This window comes from Podarcis filfolensis (genome assembly GCF_964270895.1).
Source record: "Podarcis filfolensis genome assembly, chromosome: 5".
Taxonomy (NCBI): domain Eukaryota; kingdom Metazoa; phylum Chordata; class Lepidosauria; order Squamata; family Lacertidae; genus Podarcis; species Podarcis filfolensis.
In genome coordinates this window covers 30,359,281-30,382,708 of record NC_139608.1, presented here as the reverse complement: position 1 = coordinate 30,382,708, position 23,428 = coordinate 30,359,281, and the positions used below count along the sequence as shown (strand labels likewise).

The following is a 23,428-nucleotide window of genomic DNA, read 5'->3' as shown; positions in this document are numbered from 1 at the left end:
TATTCAGCACTGGTTTCCCAATGACTGTGCATGTGTGAAATCAAAAGCCATGCAGCGTCACGTTACTTTAACTGGTCAAGTAAAATCACAAGGCCTTGATCTTAAAACAGGTAAAGAACAATGTTTGTTAATTTAAATGTTCAAACTGCTCTTCCAATTAATTAAAAGGCTGGCGGGTTTCTACGGTTTTGCCATGACTGGTAGAGACCACACTTAGCAAATACTGATGGAGGACAAATTCATCAATTTCCATTTCTTTCCATTTTTCTAATACATCACATTTTCACAACAGTTTGCATTAATAGAAAAAGTCCTCATGGAAATCTGTCAGTGTTGAATGTGCACATTTCTCCTAATATGAATATTTTGCATGCAATTTTGCCTAATACACACATTTTCTAGCATTTTCCCTAATAAAATGTATTTTATCTTCACTGGCATGTACATTTTTGGGGCATACTTTCCTCAAATACATATATAGACATTGTTTGGTTGGAGAACTGCATCACAAAATTCGGAGAAGAGATTCTTTCTAGCTGCATTCTGTTCTGTTGATTATTTCAGGAAGTGTGAATTAGAGAGGCTTGCATCATAACGCAAACCAAACTGAATTTCTCTACCATCCATATTCTTCAGAATTTTATGCATTGCCCACCCTTCATCTTAAGGTCCCAAGACACAACAATTTACAATACGGCATTAAAAACAATTTAAAACAAATGACAGCTACAACAGGTGTCAAAAGCCAAAGTATGGACCCAGTACATCTTCAACATTCACTGAAAACTGTATAATGAAGGTGCCAGATGCACTCCCCTGTGGGGAGAGAATTCCACAATTTAGGGGCTGCTGAAGACAAAGCCCTCTCCCAGAAGAAAGGCCATGGAACTGCCAAGAAGATCTGAAGGCAATGAAGTGGTCTTTGGTGCCTAAGGGTTACCTATTAGAGGAGTAAAGAGGTTCTGGTGGCTTATTAGTAGCCAGTGAGTCAGAGATGCCCCAGCTGCCCCAGCAAATGTCACTTCTGACCTCTTCCTCCAATACAATAAGCACGTAGAAAGTTAGAAACATGATTTAACAGCATGTCCTAAATAAGTAGCACCTACATATGGTACCTCTGTATTCCACCCATGGGGAATATTGCTTCAAATCAGAAACACCACCTGGGGGAAGGAATTAAAAAGGGTATGGTGGCCCTGATCTCTCTCTCTCTCTCTCTCTCTCTCTCTCTCTCTCACACACACACACACACAGAGAGAGAGAGAGAGAGAGAGAGAGAGAGAGAGAGAGAGAGAGAGAGATTGCTTATAATATTATATTTGGCTCAATTTTTCTGATATAGCGAATACACCAATGTAATCCTGTACAAGTGTAAGTTAATGAGGCTTATTTCCAGGGAAATGGATATAGGATTGCAGCCCCCTTCTTCTTCTTCTTCCTCTTCTTTCTTCTTTACTAAACCTCAACACAGGAGGAAAGACCAGCGGAGGAGGAGGTTGGGGGCAGAGGTGAGTGGTGGGCATGTAGCAGCAGGAGGAGAGGGGCAGCAGGCGGGCATGGAGCAGGGTGTGATTTTCTACTTTGCCTCTAGCATCAAAATGTCTTGGACCAGCGCTGCCAGCAACTCTCATAGCCGAGAGGAGATTTGAACCCAGATCTCAGTCCAGTAAACTATCCATTTCACCACAGGGGCACATTCTGATTATTTGCTATGCTGTGATAGAGGAGAAAGTTCATTACATTGTTGCTTTAGTTTATATTGCTATTGTCACTTTTAAATTTCTCTGTATCCTTTTTTGTATGAATGGTGTTTTAGGAGTTTTCGTAATAAATAAATAAATAATCATTGCAGGAGAGGAAGCTGGGTTCAGGAGTATCCTTCAATCTCCAAATAAATACAAAATACAGAGAGAGCACCCCTCCCAGAGAAGCTAATAACTGCTTCCAACTTGTTACAGAAGAGCTAAATAAATGGAAACAGAATGGATTCCAAATTGTGTGTTTTGGGAGAAAAGCATCTGGTCTATGAAACTCAGTCAAAACACAAGACGGGTAAAAGTCTCAACATTGAGCAAATGTAGGTTGTTCTTGGAGGCCTTAGCGCCTTTCCAGATGCTGTTTTTTTGTTAGCACAAGAATGTCACAGTTGTTACCATGGATTCAGTCATCTTCCCCCATAGTAGTAGTACTGTGGTGGAGGGATTGTGTTTTCCTGTAATTCAACCTGATCTATCCACACAGAGAGAGAAGCAAAAGCTATCACTAACTGTGTGTGTTATTTCATCACGCTAGCATCATGGGTAATGCCCCATGGCATCACTAGGGAAAAGAAATACACTTATTTCCTCCCCTCCCTCCAAAATATCAATTACTCATCAAATATGACATCTCTCCATCAGATATATATTGGTGGGAAAGACCTTGAGTAAGATATCACCTGCGTTCTCTGGGCCAGAGAATGATTATCTGAAAACTGCCTTAGTACAAAATAATAGAGACTGTATGACACTTTCTTTGAATGGATGTTGCCTAGGATACTACATGGAGTAGGACAGAACTGAACTTCTGTATTGGTAACATTTCCCCTAATTTCACTTATACAAAATGTCTGTGGGAACAGTCCAGCCACTGCCAAGCCTTTAGTCCCAAAAATCTCAGTGGAAGACATTTAAACACATGCTTAAATCTGTCCCATTGAGTCCTATCGGTCTTAAAAGTACTTACCTTTGGCTGGAATCCGAACCTTACACTTTTCAAAATGTTCACTGACACATACTCCTCCCCCAGAGATCTTTGAACCCAAACTATCCCAAAGTAGATGAAAAAGGGAGGAGTGTAAATCAGTCTCCAAAAAGATCAAGTACAGAACAACAGTCAGACTCCACAGGATTACAAATTCCTTCTTAAAGAATGGGAGGAGAAAACCCATAAGCACCAAACGCCAGTGGAATAGCCATGAAGTTTAATTAAAGAAGGAATTGCAGAATTATAGAGTGGTTCTTTGTCCCTTGAACCCTCACGACCTGTTTGGTGGCCCCGGGAAATACTTCATCCAAGTTAACACTCTTATACACAAAATCTTTGCACAATTTCATAGGGATTTGGTCACATGGAATTCTGTAATTATCAGTTCCCCAAAGAACATCATAAACAGACATGCCTAGGCGAAACACTGAACAACAGTAAATACACACAAACACCCATTCTGTTCATTGTTTGTCCTCTCAGTGGGATATTTCATTTGAATAATTATAGGAGCAAAACATGACAACCATTTAAAAACCATATATTTATTACAAACGCAATACAGTGCACTTTACAATTATCTGAATACAGAGACTTTCCGCTCAAGAGCTGCAAGAGCACATGGCTTCATTAGCAATGGGATGCTCGCCTCTTATTCTTTAACACCATAATGTTGAGTTATATTTTAAAGCCCTTTCATCTAGCTGTGCATTGCTAGAAAACGGGGTGATTCAAATGTAGCATCAAATTTCAATTTAATGACACCTCTGGAGTCACACAGAGCTGGGTTTTCTATCAATTGCTAGGGGAGTGGGGTCATACACAACTGGATGAGGCAATGCAATATTTCGCCTGCCCCACCCCACTCCCCCGACTAACTGCAAGATGCTCTAAAGCTTGCACTATTTTTCATTCAACACAGAAGATGCAGTGGCATTTTCCACTGTAGTTAAGCTGCACACCTTATTGGACACCATACATTTAAAACATATTTAAAAGACATTCCCCTCCTCACAAGAAAACAAAGAACCCTGGGAATGATGGGTTGCAATAGGTGCAGGGAATTTTAGCTCTGTGAGAGGTAAACGTCAGTTCTTTGAGGGGAATGTGTTGAGGGGGGGTATCCTTTAAATGTATGGCATGTAAGCAACCCTAGTGACATGCACTGGATTGTAACTAAAGCTGCAACTTATCCAACAAAAAGCAGCCTGCCTGGATCACACAAATTTGCTGGAGAGCACTGAATTTTAAAATGATGATAACATTGTGAGTTAGTCGTGCAATGCAGCCACAGCAATACATTTCTAGGTTACAAGGCAACTTATGCTTTGAGAGTAATATTTGAGAGTAATGTTGTGGAGTGGGGTGTTCAAGAGCATACCACCAGGCCCCATTGGGGCAACTGGCTCATTTTAGCTCCTTCCAATGATCCCCTGCACCCCTTCTTCACGTACCATAAGCCAAATACACCTATTTTACCTCATCAGACGTTGGAGGGTGTATAGCAGGCCTGCACTCTGATCCCTGATCTGAAGTATCCTTTCTGTGGCAAAATCTACGTGACTGACCTCTACCGTGTTTACTCGGGTGCAAGGCAGCAGGAGGAGGAGGAGGAGTGCAAGGAAGGCCGATGCCCCTCCTTGAGCTCATAGTAAATGACAAATGACACTTTCCCTTTTGTGAACTTTGGGATTTTTGTTGACTTATTTGGCAGCTTTTGTTGAGTCCTTAGAAATGGCCTGTGGCCGAGGCCTATTCTGCCAATTTCCACGCTCCATCTGTGGTATCCATCAACAGGGCCTTTTACCCACATTCAGGGCTCTGACACCTGCCTAGCAGGATGCAGGAGACAACAAAGAAAACTGAAGTGGATGAGAAGGGGGGAGATTGTGTGGATTTTTATTTTTTTAAGATGAGGTTGAAATAGATGCTCTGTAGGGGTTAATCCCATGTCTCTTCAGTCCAGAGACTTCAGCACCTGGAAGCTCCCTTTCAATTATTTTTTTTATCTCCTCTAGGGAAGGCAGGGGAGTTTTAAAATGTTAAATGCATGACCTTAACATTAAAATAAAATAAAAACTCTAAGGGCAGGGGGGAAATCTGTTTAGCCATTTCAGGAGCTTCCCAGTAAATCACAATTGTACACACGGCACACGGCGAAATGTTGTTCTTATATCCTTGTTTGCTTTAACCAAAAGGCTTCAGCAGCTGCTATTTTAACTGGGGGGGGGGGTTAAGGGAGTCCTTTATTGTCAGCGGAGGATGTGGGAAAACGTCTCAAGGAAAACGGAGCGCCTCTCTCCTTCACTTCGATTTGTTTTCCCCAAGCATTTCCATTTAAGGAAACATTCCCATTGGAATCTTAAACATAATTAAGAATTTAGACCCAGCTACTCCCCACAGCTTCCTTCCAGCACAGGCAGAGTTTCTTCTACTTTTCTATTCTCTCTCTCTCTCTCTCTCCCTCTCTCTCCATCTCCCCCTCCTCCCACCAGTAATATTGTGCAGTTCCTCTCCTCCCTCCTTTTGAATACTCAGCTTCACAGCAGGGGGTCATTAGAAAGAAAATAAACCCCTGCCAGGTCTGGGCTAATCAAAATGGTACAAATAAATTCTGACACTTAGCAACTCCCCAAGTGCTCACAACCCTGGGAGGAGTGTACAGATTACTTATGAATATGCTAGGCAGCAGGAGACAAGTTCAGAAGGTCTAATGTCAGTATGCAGCCACCTGTGCATAGAGTAAAGTGCCCCACATGCATTATTGCAGATTTGTTTAAGATAAGGACCTACAAACTCAGAGTGTAATACCCAACACACACTTTAATGTAAGGGAATAGCTTGGGCCTTTTGAGCAGCTCTTGAAGTTGTCCCACCCAATACCTGTGTAATATTCATTTAACTGACATGAAATGTTGGGATTAATCACTGAAATATTTCATGCATTTGGCTTCTAAAAATTGACAATCCTGGTTTTTGTTTTGTTTTTTAATTCTTTGCTGCTAAAGACTTAGTATCATCAGCAGCAGCTAATTCTATTGACATTATGTGTTTATTTTCACCAACCTGGGCAGTTTTTATTGAAAAGGCAATCTACAGTGAAACAAGGGTGGGCCAGAGGATCCACTCAAGATCAAAGGTGGCTCCTGGCCAATTTCTATTGGACCATTTGCCAACAGTGAGTTGTTCAAATTCTGCCACAGAATGCAGGACTGGGACTTTGCGGAGGTCCAGTAAGACAGGTCTGAGACTTTCTAGCAAGCTGCAGACACTGGTTAGGTTTGTCTTAGCTATCAAGAGATCCTGTCTTGCTTTATACATTTAAGCAAGAATATTCACAAACCATGAAGAGTCTAGTAATATATATGAGCAACAAAACTTCTCCCTCTTCTCCTCTTCTCTTCAGCCTCTATGCACCTTCTGTTCCAGAGGTCTACCAGCATATTTATACCTACCTACATATAACATGCATATAAGTCAGCCCATAGATGTAAAGCATTTATTTATAATCTCTGCAGTGATTATAAGCAATTTGTAATAAATTTAGTAGTAGTAATAGTAGTAGCAGCAGTAGCAGCAGCAGCAGCAGCAGTAGTAGTAGTAGTAGTAATGTAGGGAAAACCCATCCATCTTCAGCATTCAACACCTTAACAGAGGAAATTCCTATCATGCTTACACCACCCTAAGATTGTATGACATGTCCACAGCCAGCTACAACACACTACTTATTTCCTCCTTAAACTAGAGAAGCTTAGGATCTTATGAATCTCCCAGAAGGAACCATCTGGCAACCTTGAAGGTTGAATCACTTGACATTCCATCCAGTGCTTTTTTTCTAGAAAAATAGGTGCTGGTACTCACCATGAAATTGATATAGTAAGTGCCACACCTTTTAACAACAAAAAAGAGGTGCTGGTACTGTGTACCCTTGAATACCCCCTGAAAAAAGCACTGATCCCATCCCACATGAAGGCAGGTTGCAACCAATATCCACCTCTGTTCCTGACAAAGCTACTGTCTACTATCATTACACAACTACTACTTGAATTCATGAACTATACCTGCAGATCCATAGTACTGTAAAGGGTATACGTGGCAATAGTCCAATCATTTAACTCTAGACTCAGATCAATGTTTCCTGGCTAGTTATTTTCGGACACCACTTGTACACCTTAGGAAAGGGATGGGGAATCTTGGCCCTCCTTATGTTGTTAGACTAGTGTAAAATCATTCATGTTAGGTCTTCATTTCTTTCCATCCCAGCATAAACCTGTGTCTTTCCTATTCTACCACTAATACTAATTTTCTAGATACCACTGTTTATAGAAAGAAGCAACAGCGCACCTTCAGACCTCCTTATATAGGAAACTGATACACACATCACCAATGCTAGCAGTTAGCATTCTGACTACATCAAAAAATCTATTGCTTTCAGCCCAGTCTTACTTTGCAGCTGCTTTTGATTAAATTTGCTTGATCATGAGCAGTTTGAAACAGGCTCTCTGAAATCTTAAGTATCTTCCCAGTGTTGGTGATTACTAAGTGAATACACAGAACATAATACTTGCAACATAAACCACACAAGCAACATCTCTGATAAAACCTCTGGTTATTACCTACAACACATAATTCAGGATACTGCAACATATCATAAGGGAACTGCAACCTATATTTGAGAATGAGCCATACCTCCAAAAAGCCATAGAAGGCAGTCTACCGCTTGTGTATAGGCAGTCACCTAAACTGAACTATTACTTACCAGTGGCAAGTACAGCTCCCTGAAATCACAACAAAGCAAAACATCTTGCTGCAGACCTAAATGTCAATGATGTCCTCTTATCAAAATAAGTAACACCATGTGTAAATGAAATAGTACCATCTGTCACATCCACGGCACTTATATCTGCATAATCCAGGTGTGTTGGCTGGAATTAAAACCTCTGGTATAGATGTGATCCTGTATCTAATATTGCTTGTATTTTTGTTCCATATTAAATACAAATGATTCTTTATCCAACTCAACAATAACAGGTCTGGACTCACACCCATGGTGCTTTGGAGATAGTTTCAATGTTTCAAAAGAACTCCAGCCAGCTTGTCTCCAAACTCCCAGTAGTCGAGTTTTTCAGTCCTGTTTTGACAATTCTTATTTCTCTTTCTGCTAAAGCATTACAAGCTGAATGAAAGTGTTAATAGAATGTTAATATGGCTATATTCTATAATTAATGGTTTATAAAATATGCCCCATTTACCGTGATCAACGCTATGGGCACACCACATATGGTAAAGGTCTATTGTTTTTCACAGCTCACTGCTGTGATGCACTTCCAGCCATTTTGAAGCAGGGGTGCCAACTTGAATAAAATATTGGGGGGGCAGGTAAGCCCTGCCCTGCATAATCAATCACATGATGTGATGCATGCTCACCATTTGACTGGCAATGCCAATCAACTTGGGGGGGCTGCCCCTTCAAATATTTTATTGGGGGGCCGAAGACCTCTCGGCCCCTAGGAGTTGGATCTTATGTTTTTGAAGATTCATCTACTGCTGTCCCACAGTTGTCCTGTACAGTGCTGTGGATGAAGATGTCCCAGTACTAGAGACTGTAGATGTTATTGACATTGGAGACAGTTCTAATCTGCACTTTCCAAGACTGCTTTATTCACCAAACATAGCTGCAAACCAAAACCTACATCGGTTCAGTTTCTAGATGTGATCATGCAGATCCGTCAGAATATGCTATCATATTTTGGAGGCATAACTTCACGCTCTGCTTCAGGTAGAACTATGAGGGGAAATATGCTGAAGGCAGAATGAGGATCTGAATGGTAGAACAAGACTTCTTAAACTACTGGTCCTACCAAGGGATGGGTGCCATTTACACTCTACTCTGGTCAACAAATGACTTGGGCCAACACTGAAAGGACCCATTTTCTATGCTTCCCATGCTTATTCCTGTCTTCCTGGCCCAAAGTAAGCCCTTTTCCTTGATTCTGTTTCAACTTCGCTGTAGTATGAGTTACATCACTTGGGAAAGAATAAGATCTATCTCCTATTCATAATCTGGAAAGCCTTCAATGGGATATGATCAAGATTTTCAACTTCCCCAGGACCCATCAACAGATGATGATGACTCAGATGGATGGAGTCTAAGTGCACCCTTGTTTTCTGTATTGTGATGTGTCCAATGTCAAAACATAATATTGCTGCTGTATCGCTGCCATAATTGGGCACAGCTTTATTGTCACTGAAGGATTGAGGCATTTAAATTTAGAAGATCTTTGTGGAATTTCTTCATCTCAAACATCAGGAACTCTATTTCCTCTTGAAAAACTACTGCCACTGAAGTGTCCCTAAAAAGCAGGGGGGCTGCATATAAACATGACTAGGGCTGTTATTCCTAAGTACACTTAGGAAACAAGGTTCACATAAATTAATGGAGGATGTCCCAATTAAGTTGATTTAGAAGGGTACAGGAAGCTGCAGTGAGGACGAGAGGAAGGGGAAGCCCTGTTGCATGAGCAGATGCCCACTTTCAGTGTTTACATTTTGCAGTTAATATGTCTCTCTATACTGTATTTGTGCTGCTCTGTCATCATGTGGCAATGGACTGTGCATGCTCCAGGGTGAGGGAAGCCTGGAAGGAAGTGAGAACAAGTGGGGTGGCAGGGTAGGCAAGTGAGCCAAGTTTATGGTGGGTGGGCTTAAAAGCAGGTGAGTGAGCTGGGCTTGCAGCAGCAGAGAGAAGCAGGGGCAGAGTGGGTGAGCAACAGTGTGTGCAAGTGAGTGTGTAGGGCTTCTGGCATGAGGTTGAAATGGGCACATGAGATGGGCATGGGGCAGTGGGTGGGTTGGTGCTGCAGTGGCATGGGCAAAACAGGCAGGGCTGGAGTTGGCAAATGATCTAGTTTTGCAGCATTTGAGCAAAAGGAGTGTTGTGGGGGCACAGGCTGGGGCAGAGCAGGTGAGTGAGCCAGTCTTGTGGTGATGTAACACATTGAGTGGGTGGTGGCACAGGGGCATGGATGAATGTATAAGGGGGAGAGGCTTAAGGGCTCAATGTGTAAGGGGGAGTGGCTTAAGGGAGGGGAGCTTGGTGGGGGAGGGGCTTTGATGAGGATTCCTTGGAGGAGGGGAGGAGGCTTGGTGGGAAAGGGCTTTGAGGAGAGGGGGTTGACAAATGAAACATCATTGCCCAGTTAACATAAAGTGATGAAAAATTGACCTACACTGCTCTTTTAAACTGTCACACTGTGACAGCCTTTAACAGTCTGAGGCTGAAGGGCACTGAGGGTGGAGAGGACTGCATCTTGTTATTTTTAGAAAGTACCCCATTTTTTATATCAGTTTAAAGATTAAAGTTAAAAAATGGCCATTTCCCTCAATTTCATAAGCAGGAGAAAGAACATGAAATCATTTTGCTTTTATATAGCATCTCAAATCTCAGACCGTATTTCAGAATAAAATAGTAGTGATGTGCAAATGATTTGCTCCAGAAGCTACCTAATCAAAGTAGCCAGAATTACGTGTAATAGATATCAGTGACACTAAATTTGATTCACTCCAAACACTTTAGCTTAATGAATGGGGATTTGGCTGGAAACAATGTGAACCCTTTGTAAATATAAGCATCAATTTGCTAGTTGGTTCTTACAAAAATCACCACTGCTGTCCCAAGCTTAAGTATCTCTCTCTGAACAACCTTAAATGAAGCTCCCTTTTTATCCTTCAAAAAGGGCTAACTTGCAACATTCCAAATGTTTTAATATGCCACTGACAATGTTTTCTTGAGTGGTACATTCAAGAATAAGTATGGTTATTGAAAGCTCTAAACTTTGACCTAAAACAGAATACAGTTAAATGGGAAGAGTAATAGGTGACTTAGTTGTAAATGTTATTTCTGGAGAAGAGGCCTTGAACCAATAAACATCATATGCTGCAATGTACAGGGAAACGGTGTCTGGGGCAAGAGTGATTTTTTTTATTATTATTATTTACAATTGCCAAGAGACTGGCTATTATTCCCCATATGTGCCACAAACGCTGCCCTTATCATCGGCGGGCCATCGTGACCATTGGGAGCTGTTAATGAACTGGGTAATTGAGCTGCTGACATGTGTTACCAAAACAAAACAATAGGAAGAAGAGACAAATGAACATTTTATTTGCCAATCAGAGTGGGCTCTGCTTTTCAGAGGTCTGCAGCTAAGTAAGTGACTGAATACATCAAGCAGTACATTGAAAGCAAGCAGATGCGCACACAATAATGGTTAACTGACAGCTTACGGCCCATCTGCGCGTTAACATTTTGTTAAAGAAATTACTTGACTTGCTAAAGAGGCCAATCATACAGCTGCCCAAAGCACAGCAGTGGAAGAGATAAATCATTAGCTAAACCATTTCATGCTTAAAATGACTGTGCATATTAACAGTTATGTGGGGACATTTGGTCAGGAGGTTTAAGGCAGCTACAACGTACCATTAAAAAAAAATAGTGGATTAGAAATTGTGGATTAGAAATTAGAACAGCAGCACAACACAAAACAGTTTAACTTAGCTGACAACAAGACCACTCACATTATTGTCTTTGGATCACCCCGCAAAGCATGTCGATTTTTTTATATTTATTTTTGAATTGTTATGAGTTTGCACTGAACCACATTAATGGTTTGCCGAAAAGCTAGTTTTTGCTTTACTTATGGTGTTTGTTACATGATTATTATTAATTGGATTTCTTATATTGGTAGAAATGTTGCTTGCTGAATTGTAATGCTTTGTAACTGTCGAGAGCTGCCTTGAGTGCAATGTTGTTGTTGTTGGAAATGCTTCGAATAAAATCAGTTCAAGCACTGAAATCATATGCAAAGGTAAAAAATAAAAACTGAACAGTTTCACCTAATATTCTGGGTCAACAATCAGCTTGTGTGCACTTTATTCACATGGCAGAGATCATCAAAAGAAAGACATTCTGTTTTAGATAAAAGAGCTGTGAAAGAAGTCTGTTCAGTGACGGAACAGAATTCTGAACAAGAAGAAAATGATAACTGCAAGATGCTAATAATTTCTCACCCTCTCAGCAATCCACAGGCTGTTTCTGTGTGAATGCTTTGCTACACATTTTATACAGTGATGACCAAATGACAATAATGAACAGATTTATTTATTTATTATTCTTAATGACCCAGTGTGTTTCTGTTATTCAAAAAATACTTGGCTTACATAATATTTTTTTTAAAAAAACCAATAACATCTTGACAATTAAAATAATGGTAAGTTAAAAGAGATAACAATAAAAATAATAATTCTTTCTCCGACAGAAATACACATTTTTTGCAAAGAATTTTCCCCTTATATAATTCGTTATTGTGTTCTATTTTCAGTAATGGATTTCTTTGCACACTTTACCCTAGTATATGCATTTTTGTGCACATCAATTGGCTGGCAAACTGCATTGCAAAATTCAGAGGAGTGTGGGTTTATGGCTCTGTCTCTGGTTGCATGTTGTTTTGGGAAATGTGACTTGGATACGTTCAGCTACAAACACAAACTGAAATTATTCCACCCTGCCCCCCCCCATCTCTAGTTCTTAGCTATGGCAAAGGACAAGCCCAATCTGCAAGCTGGTTTTTTGCTATCAGAACAGCAGCTCCATATGCTACATGGCAAACAAAACTGCCATTGGTACACTGATGTTAACTCTGATATTTCTCATAGCCAAGAAAGAAATCATGAATGATTCATACTTCTTGGAACTCCTGTGAACACACTAGAAAACACTACTGCTAATAAAGATTTGAAACGGGGATTTAAAGAGGTGCAAATATTATTCATACTTTATGAGTTTGTTGCAGGAAACTCCCATTCACCTGCCATGTAATGTGTACTGCTCTGTGTGTCTTGAAGCACATGAGAAAGGAAGAAATGGACCTAATGAATGAAACAATTTTTAAAATCCAAAGCAGGATACATCGTACTGTATCAGTATCTACTCGTACTGATGTATCAATAGTAGCAGCAGTACTGATAGTTTTGCTAGAACTATTGTATCCACGTGAACTCTTAGGTAACAATGTAAATATAGAAGTACAGCATGTGGCTCAATAAGAGAACATGCATTTTGCATGCAAAAGGTTCTGGGTTATTTCCATAGCATCTCCAGGAAAGTAGACCATCTCAACATCAGTATCAATTGATGAGGAAATGGTTTGTAATGTTGGGTGGCAGGCAGCAAACAAGTAGATTTCATACACTGAGAAACACGGTCTACCTGCACATGAAGGGTAGAGAACCTATGGTCTTACGTTGCTGGTCTCCAACTCCTATCAACCCCAGCCAACATTGCCAATGATCAGGGATGTTGGGAGCTGGAGTCCAGCAATATCTGGAGTGCCCAATGCCTTTGCCACAGAGGGGAAAAAAGATATGCAAATGTATAGAACATAGGTATAGTTGAAGATGACAGAAGAAGCAGTGTCACATTGGATAGAGACGTGGTGGTGCTGTGGTTGCCAGGACAGGAACAGGGTTGGGTGAGGTAGCACCAAGGTTAGGGGAGCTCTAGATGTGCAGTGGCCCTGCAGGTGCCTCTGCTTTTACCTCTGTCTTGCTATACTCTGTCCTAGTAATCATGCCACTGCTGCCCTGCCCTTCCCTCTCCCCTTTATGCAGTGCTGCCAGCCAGAAGAGGAACATAGTTGGGATGGATCACTTTTGTCCTCTCCCACAGTCTGGATAAAATACATGATTGGTGTCATCCTGCCTAGATGGGATTTCAGATGTTGTTGCAGCTGACAGAGAATTCCAAAATGTCAAAACAAACTTTATTTAAAAAGCACTTGTCATTTGGCCCAATTAAACACAATTGCATGTTTTCCCACAAAAACAGAGAAGGTCGCCAAAGAAATCATCCCACTGAGAGAGGCCAGAGGTTCTCAGATGTCTTCAATGCTTAGCTTCCTTAACCGTAATGGAGACAAGAGGTTTCATCAGCAATACTCATCTTCAGACTAGGACCAATGGGAAGCAAAGGTGGAAAGCTATCCATGGTGCATTTTCAGCATTGTTGTGGAAAGAACTCAAGGGAAGCAGAAGGACCTCAACAGAAAAGCATGTCATACCCCATCACCACCAAGAGAATCACCAATTCACACAAGTGGAGAGGCACTCCTGACATAAACGTAAGGTCCATTCATGGACCATTAGGTCCAGTCGTGGCCGACTCTGGGGTTGCGGCGCTCATCTCGCTTTATTGGCCAAGGGAGCCAGCATACAGCTTCCGGGTCATGTGGCCAGCATGACTAAGCCGCTTCTGGCGAACCAGAGCAGCGCACAAAAACGCCGTTTACCTTCCCGCCGGAGCGGTACCTATTTATCTACTTGCACTTTGACGTGTTTTTGAACTGCTAGGTTGGCAGGAGCAGGGACCGAGCAACGGGAGCTCACCCCGTCGCGGGGATTCAAACCACCGACCTTCTGATTGGCAAGTCCTAGGCTCTGTGGTTTAACCCACAGCGCCACCCGCGTCCCTTGTACGTGGGCTACACAGCCATAATAAAGCATCAAACAACTACCATACAAAATGCTTACAGCACAGAGTTTGAACTGCCTTTTACCACTGCTTAGCCTGGCATATGAATTCAGTACCAGACTCAGCTCTGCAATGTTTGGTGGAATAATATTTTTTTTATTAAAAAAAAAAAATGTGTCTCAGAGCATGGTCTGTGAATCTTTTTTCACTATGGTAGTCTCACTTCTGACATTAGCTTTCTATCAGTGCAGAAGTCTATTTTTTTCTGTCCCATGCACACCGTAAACCAGAGATGACGAACCAAAGCTGCTGAACTCTGCCTCTGGTCAGCAGCAGACAGCATGGCCAATGCTCTAGGATCGCGGGAGTTGTAGTTCAACAACATCTGGAAGACCACAGGTTCTTCAGCCCCCATGTAACTTATACCTACAACACTTTAAAGCTCTAAATGGCTTATGATCAGGTTACTGGAATGATATCAGAAGCCTGACCTACAGCCTGAAATGATAACACTCACACACAGGTTTAACATCTCGACTAAGCTATATTGTTAACTTTAGATTGGGATTTTAAAGTATTTAGAACTTTTTTTATTTGCCCAGGCATCTTGAGTATTTTCAGTAGTAGTAGCAACATTTGTTAGTTACTTTACAACAACAACAAAAAGTCTCAAAGCAATTTCAATAGATAAAATAACTTACAAACCAGAACATTTAAAACTGTGTACATTGAAAACAGAATTCCTAAAATGCTCATCAAATAGCAGGTCCTATACCACCACCCCACTAAAATATGAGCACCATAGCAGAGGCTAACTTATGTAACTACCAAAGACTTGGGTAAATGAAGACGTGTTAGCTTGGCATCTAGAAATGGACAGTGATACTGCCAGGTACATTTCCCTGCAGGGATCATTCCATAGATGAGGGGGTCACCACCGAAAAGGCCTGTTTGTGTGGCTACCCTCTGCATATCCCTTGGGGCACACAGAGAAGGACCTGTGATGAAGACCGCGGGGTCTGGGGTGATGGAAGTATTGGTTGGGTAGCTGCTGGATTATTTAAAATGTTTTGAACTGTGTCTTACTTGATGGTTATTGGGTGATTATAATGGCTTGGCATTTTGTTTTGTTTTTTTGTTATGATTGTTGGACATGCCAACATCTCTAAGTTTACTTTTTGATAAAGAAACAAATTGAATCAGGCCATTGTGCTGTGTATGTGCTCCTCTTCTCCATCAAAGAGGTTTATTAAAAAATGTTTTGCTAAGAAGATATCAAACCTCACTGGGATTAAATATAACCACACCTCTCCCCCCCCCCTCTCCAAATTTAGAGCTTTCCTTCCTTCATTTTCAATGTAAATATCCCTGTTTTGCTTTCTTTCCACTTATTTGCATTTTGTAAACAGATGCTAAGAGCTGTTCTTTCCCTTTGTTCAAAATCTAATCTTTGTAATCCTCAAGGAAAATTAAAAGCAGGTGAATGAATGGCTATTAATAATGAAGAAGTAACAAACCTATAACTTGATATAAGTGTATATTCTCCAACATCTCAGACACTAAACAGGGATGCTAGGCACACTTTCAATTCCCCTATCCATACACCAAGGATCACTGCTGAGTTAGTCATCCCTTTGCCAATTACATATTGCTGTCAAATGCTTCCCCACCCCCACCCCCTGCTGTGTGTATCTGTGCTGTATTAATTTGCCCTACAGAAGCTTGTTCTGCATTGGATTTGGAAGCAGTGTATGCTACTAGATAAACTAATAGTAGAAGTTTTTAAAACCTTAAGATTCCTTCCTTCATTCATTGAACAGATTTATAAACCTTTCCTACAAACACTAAAAACAATAAAACCATTGTTGCAGGTGCACAATAATGTTTCAGAAATGACTGGGTCACACCTCAGGGAAAGCCTTCTTAAACAAAAACATCTTCCATAAGTGTCTGTCTAATTTGGGCTGGTAGTTGATTCCAGAGGGCTGGAGATGCAACACTAAAAAACCTCATTTCTAGTACAAACTAAGCACACCTCCGTGGCATGCAATACCTTCAGCAGTGCCCTACCTGAAGCATGAAGTTGCCAGGCCACTGCAATATATGGACGGTGATAAATGGGGCAATGTAGTCCCTCAGGTAACCTTTCATAGAATGAATGCTTGCAGCTTGATCCAAGAGAAGTTTACTCAGAAGTAAGTATACATAGGAGTGCAACCTTTGGAACAGCAAGACTTGTCTCTTCACCCTTTCCTTCTAGGATAAGTAATCTTGGCTTCAGCCTCACTCACAATTTATTTATTTAAAAAACTTCATTACTGCTTTTAGTTTATAAAATATCAACATACACACAAATCAAGTAAAATCAAATAAATAGCAAACATGATTCTGAATGAATCATCAGAATCTTATTACAGGAACTACAGCAGAAGAATCAGAAAACTCCTAAAGTCAACAGGCAGAGAATTCAGGGTATTGTGCTTACATTGGAATAACCTCAGCGAAGTCAATTCTCTCCTAAAGCCAAAATAGGGATAGTGTTTTACCATGCCAAGGTCTTAAAAAGGGAGACAGATTATGCTACAAGAGACAGATAGAGCATTTATAAGAGCATTCTTGCTATCTCATTCAATTCCTCCCAAATATTAGTAATATTTTCCCCGTGGCAATGCCTCTTGACAGCTGAGATATTTTCTGGACCCACCCTATTTTCTGAGATTGCATTTTTTAAGTATAAGTTTTTAAACTGTTTGCAATGTTGTATTTAAAATTGTTGCAACAACTAATGCTTTGAAATGCTTTAAAGGACATTACTTTCTTTATCAATCCATTAAAGATCTATATATCCTATTTCACTTCCTATGTTTCCATGTCAGTATCCAACTGACAAAAGAATATAGGAATGCACTCTGTCTTTTAAATGTTATTACCTTCCACAGGTTAGCTATAAAGTTTTCCATGTTTAGATATAAAACGTGGGTTGGTGGATATGTAAACTGGAAGTGCAAACAATTTATCTTAAACCAGGGTGGGGTATCTGTGCCCCTCCAGATATTGTTGGACTCCAACTCTCCTTATCCCTGGCCAGCAGGGCCAATGGTTAGGGCACTGTAGTCCAATAAAATCTGGAGGCCACAGACTTCACCATCCCTGCTATTAAAAAAACCTGCTATAATTGCACCACTATTGCTTATTGAGCTGTGCAGACTTTCACCAGACACACATTTTCAGTGCAGTCAGAAAGGCAACTGAGTTATGGCCCTTCCCTAAGGTCTTCCCCCAGTCTCATCACTCACACTTTCTTCCCACCTATATGGGAATGAGTATCCTGTCCCCTCAAGAAAGGAGGAGAAAAGTGTGTGTAATTGGACCAAAGGAGGAACAGAGCAGAAGGGATTGTCTTTGCATCCTCCCTTCTGGCTGCAGAACAACTTGGGGGGGGGAGTGTAAAAATAGCAGGATTCTCCAGTTCTGTCTCACCAACGTAACACAGGGCTGACCTACCCTTAGTTTACTCAAATCCAGCATCATGTTCTGTGCACAAGGAGTAGGGAGCAGGGGTTTTTGGTGGGGGGTTTTTTGGTGGGGTAGTCTTACAGCTACATTCTGCTGTCCAGGATTCAAAAATACTTCCATAAGAAATATGTGCATTGGGGTGATGGCCTGGGGAACCTATAGCACACACACACACACACACACACACACACACACACAGCATTGCTAGACTCTCATCAGTCTCACTGAATATGACCAATGGTTGTGGTTGATGGCAGTTGTAGTTTAGCGCATATGGTTAGCCACCATTTGCTATCACTGATCTACAGAGTAATAATAATTTATTATTTGTACCCCGCCCATCTGGCTGGGTTTCCCCAGCCACTCTGGGCAGCTTCCAACAAAGATACATTAAAATGTCACACATTAAAAACTTCCCTAAACAGGACTGCCTTCAGATGTCTTCTAAAAGTCATATAGTTGTTTATTTCCTTGACATCTGATGGGACAGCGTTCCACAGGGTGGGCACCACTACCAAGAAGGCCCTCTGCCTGGTTCCCTGTAACCTCACTTCTTCTTTTTTAAAAAATATTTTTTATTAACTGGCCAATCACATCAAATTAAATCACATCACATAAATTCCAAATTACAGAGCCAATTTTTTAAATTTTGTTGGGGGAACCCATACTTCAAGATCCAAAGGGGGATTCAGATCATCTTCTTATTACTGCGTTAATGTCCAAATCAGTCCCAATCAGTCCAAACAAAATTCATAATTCTATCCAGTCTTATCTTGGTGTTTCCACATCATATCTTGTTCATATAATTTATATTTTTCCTTTATGATCTCTTCTGTTAGTCTCCTTAAGCCGATAAGCAAAATAATAATCCTGTGTGGATTTCCCGTTCCTCCACTAAGTCCAGATGGTTTCCATATATCTCCTTCGTAGATAACATCGCTCTTTCCATCATAAATTTGGCATTTGTCGCTCTTAAGTCCCACCGAGAAGTTGATCCACGATATGTAAACAACTCTATTTCTCTCTTTCTCCTCCCAGACCCAAGAGCTCCAACAATGCCTCCCAAAATGGCGACGGCATTTTTAACTGCGTCATTCCAAAACTCTTAGCTTTCCAGCTTCATCTTGAAACATTGCTTTGGTTCGAAAGTTTATCTCCACACAGCCTTAAATCCACAGCTTAAGTCCTTAGTTTTTGACTCATTAGGGGAGGGGATTCTTGTTAAATCACATAAGAAAAAGGAAGGCAGGTTTTTTCCCTCCTCCCCCCTCAGTCATACCGTATCTTGACGTATCTTCTCATATTTTATTCTTGTCTTGTTATCAGAGATCTCTTCTGTCAGCAGTCTTTACTCCTCTTTTTCCTTGAAGCATGTGCAATTTATCTCGTCCAAATTGTTTCTTTTGAAGATGCTTGCTACTAGCGGCGCGAATCAGGGACGGCATCCAGGAGTGCCGGAATCCCACAGGAGGGCTTTGTGCCTAGTGGCCCCACCCCCACAAATTCGGGGGTGGTATAGGGCACAGCAGGCAAGGGCCGTCCCCCCCCCCACAATCCTGGGGGGGTTAAGGAGGCTAATTACCCCCATCATAGCCTCCAAATTACCTCGTGTGGGTCGGAGAGATGTTATTGTCAGCCATCTTCCGATGCGCCACCTAGTGGCCCCCCCGTAACCTCACTTCTCGCAGTGTGGGAACTGCCAGAAGGCCCTCGGAGCTGGACCTGAGTGTCTGGGCTGAATGATGGGGGTGGGCCGGATTTTAATTTTGACTGATTTACTGGGCAATCCTAACCATGCTAATTTAGCTTTGAGTAGAATCTGTCGCCAGTGTGCTTAGGCTTCAGCTGTAATCCTAAACATACTTATTTGGAAGCAGAAGTCAACATGCCTAGGAAGGTGGGACCAACCAGCATAATGTAACCATTCTAGCTTAACTGGTTTATAGACAAGCAGGCTGCAACAATATTTTGCACAAATTGTAGATGTCCAAAATAGGTAAGGGGTGAGGTAAAATAAGGATGCTAGCTGGGCAGCTTTTAAAAAATAGCATTATATGCTCTTTGTTCAACAAGTTCGTCATTTGTGAAGATAGTAGCCCACAAGGGTCGGGCTTCAGCAGCTTCAAAGACGTACACATTAATGAAGAACTCCTCTTACAGGAAAGATAAAAATCAAAATAAATGCCGTGGTTTCTGCATTCAGCCTAAAAACACAAGGGATCCCGTTGAAGTTTTTGCCATATACAAAGCAAACATGAAGCCTGAAAAGTAAACTTTTCATTCCACCAAGCTGATTGGCTCCTTCCCACCACTCCAGAGGCCTCCAGGCATGCAAACGAGTTGGCATCTTCCATTCCTACCCTTCGGAAAGTGGACAAAGTATTTTGACAAGCATCCGTTAGCACAGACAGACCTCAAAGAACAACCAGGGCATGCAGCGGTCTAAGCACCGTAATGGAAGGGACTGAAAGAGCAACTGAGACTGAAATGCAGAATGAAACTGGTTTTTGTGATTGCAAGGTAATGATTTAGAGGAAACTTTGGGCATGAGAGAGAGAGAGAGAGTTAGAGAGAGAGAGAGAGAGAGAGAGAGAGAGAGAGAGAGAGAGAGAGAGAGAGAAATATGATAGATAGATAGATAGATAGATAGATAGATGATAGATAGATAGATAGATAGATAGATAGATAGATAGATGATAGATAGATAGATGATAGATAGATGTTTGGAAAAGAAGAAATGAGTGATCTGAATGCAACATTCAGGTCTTGTTATTGCCATCCTAAGAAGGTATATGGCGGAGTATCAGGAAGAATGGGCAAAATTTAATAATTATTTAGTTAAATATGTAAAATTAAATTAATTGAAAATAGCTTGCATATATTTAATTGGCTTAGGATTTCATATAAGTTAAGTGATGAATCAATATGTTTAATTTTAAAATTAAAGGATATAAGGATGTTAATGTTTAAGTTAAATTTCATACGAACTTCGATTTGGAAAACCGTTAAAAGGAAGTGCATGAAAATTCAACCAAGGGGAAGCGAGGAAGTCACTTAACAATGTTAATAAGTGTAATTTTAAAAAGGTTATGATCTATGTTTGTGTGTTTATTTGTTTGTTTGGTTTATAATTTTGTGAAAATTAATAAAAAAATTATTTAAAAAAAGAAAGAAGAAGGTATATGGCAGCCTTTCCCAAAGTGATCTCCCATGTTTTGAAGTCATATCAGACTCGGCCATTTTGAACTACAAGTCCTATCAGCCTCATCCAACATGGCTTCTGTAGTACAAAACATCTAGAGACAACAGGTTTGTGGGGGGTGGGGTGGAAATGCATTGGAAATGAGTTGTTAGAGTTCAATACCTTTGATACAGTAGTAATATTGGAGCAACAATTGCTCCAGGTAGCGGCAAAAGCAGCAGAAAAAGCAGGTAATAATAGCTTCAGAATAGGCTTGTAATTTTAAATTTTATATTGGCATGTGGCTCTCAATCCCCTCCCTCCACCAGAGCACTGGAAAACTGCTGGTGGGTTTCAGAAAACTGCTGTGGTTTTTATTTAAGAGTTCTACATTTCAAAGCATAATATTTTGATAACAATATATTATTCAACACGCGCATCCTTGTCAGAAAATTGTGCCATATTATACAAGGGACTCAGCAAGATATAAACTGGCCCACTGTAATTTGTTTTTTTTATATATAATAGAAGCAGAATGCAACACACACACAAACACAAACGAGCAATTCTGTTGCTCCACAACAAAGTCTTGGCATCAAGACTTTTACCCAGACCTCTGAGCCCAGAGATCTGGGTAAAAGTTGGATTCAGAAGAATTAAAATAGATCTTATTGAATTGGCATGAATTTACAGGTCGTCCCACCACCACTACCCCAAATTAAAATTTACATAGGCATAAATGGACGGTAAAAACCACAGATCCAGTGCTTGCCAGCCTCACGTAAACATTGATCCAAGGCAAACATCACCATGAATCTCATGATATTTATACCGGATGACAATGAAACCAACTCACAGAACACATTCGTGGATCTACAGGTGGCCTATAAATTGATGGTGATTTTGATGAGATCCCTTTTTTTTAATAAGAATAAAAAAGAATCCATACAAGCACTCCTTGTTTTTGTTTCACAGCATTGCTGAAAACTACCAGATCATGGAGACCATAACACTCATAGGTCTCATGCTGTTGGCAACGTCAGAATGAAAGAAACACATATCCAGGAGGGGGAAAAATAGCATTCTATCCACAGGCCATTTTATAACCAATTGTTAATTTTGCTTAAAGTCTGGGTGCTACTTTGCTTTAACACTGCCTTTTCTGCTTTTTAGATACATAGAATCATAGAACTGCAAAGTTGGAAGGGACGATGAGGGTCATCTACTGCAATCCCCTGCAATGCAGGAATCTTTTGACCGATGTGGGGCTTGAATCGATGACCCTAAGATTAAGAGTCTCATACTCTACCAAGATAGATACGGTAGATGATAGATAGATAGATGATAGATAGATAGATAGATAGATAGATAGATAGATAGATAGATGATAGATAGATAGATGATAGATAGATAGATAGATAGATGATAGATAGATAGATAGATAGATAGATGATAGATAGATATAGATAGATGATAGATAGATAGATAGATAGATAGATGATAGATAGATAGATGATAGATGATAGATAGATAGATGATAGATGATAGATGATAGATAGATAGATAGATAGATAGATAGATGATAGATAGATAGATGATAGATAGATAGATAGATAGATAGATAGATAGATAGATAGATGATAGATGATAGATAGATGATAGATGATAGATAAATAGATAGATGATAGATGATAGATAGATGATAGATAGATAGATGATAGATAGATGATAGATAGAGAGATGATAGATAGATAGATAGATGATAGATAGATAGATAGATGATAGATAGATAGATAGATAGATAGATGATAGATAGATAGATGATAGATAGATAGATAGATAGATAGATGATAGATAGATAGATAGATGATGATAGATAGATGATAGATGATAGATGATAGATAGATAGATAGATAGATAGATAGATAGACGGACACACATAAGTAGGATATAGGGCACAATCTAGCAGGGCCAGCCTTGAAAGAGACCAAAAGTTAAGCATTTTAAAGTTTCATTCATGTTGATGAGGAAAGTTAAGCACGTACATAAATCTCTTCCATTGATATCAGCGTTGGACTTAAAGGTGCTTAACTTCAGCTAAATTGAGCCCTGAAGAAGTAGGAGTTATTATGGTAGGACTGCTGTTGCTGAAAATCAACAGAGGACATTACCATTTTTATGAGCACCGTGAAGCTTCCATTATGCTAATAGTCATCTCTGGAATGCAGGTTTTCTCAGAGCATCATGTTAAATGCTAAATAAGCAGCAGTGAATGGTGTATTCATCAGCCTTTAAATCAGTTTCAATGGAAGCTGATTTTTATATCAAACTCCTTGTTATCAAGGATGCTTAGCACTGCTTATTGTATGCGCTCCATTCACATTTCTCCCAAAGCAACGATTTGATTAAACAATTGCAATTATTTTAAAAATTAAATGCAACATGAGATAATCTTTTAA

General features: G+C 40.4%; 1 protein-coding gene across 3 annotated transcripts in view; it reads right to left on the bottom strand.

Annotated features, from left to right (window-relative positions):
• The window catches only part of PAX3 (paired box 3), a 104,413-nt gene that overhangs the window by 28,690 nt on the left and 52,295 nt on the right, over positions 1 to 23,428 (bottom strand). The window lies entirely within an intron of this gene.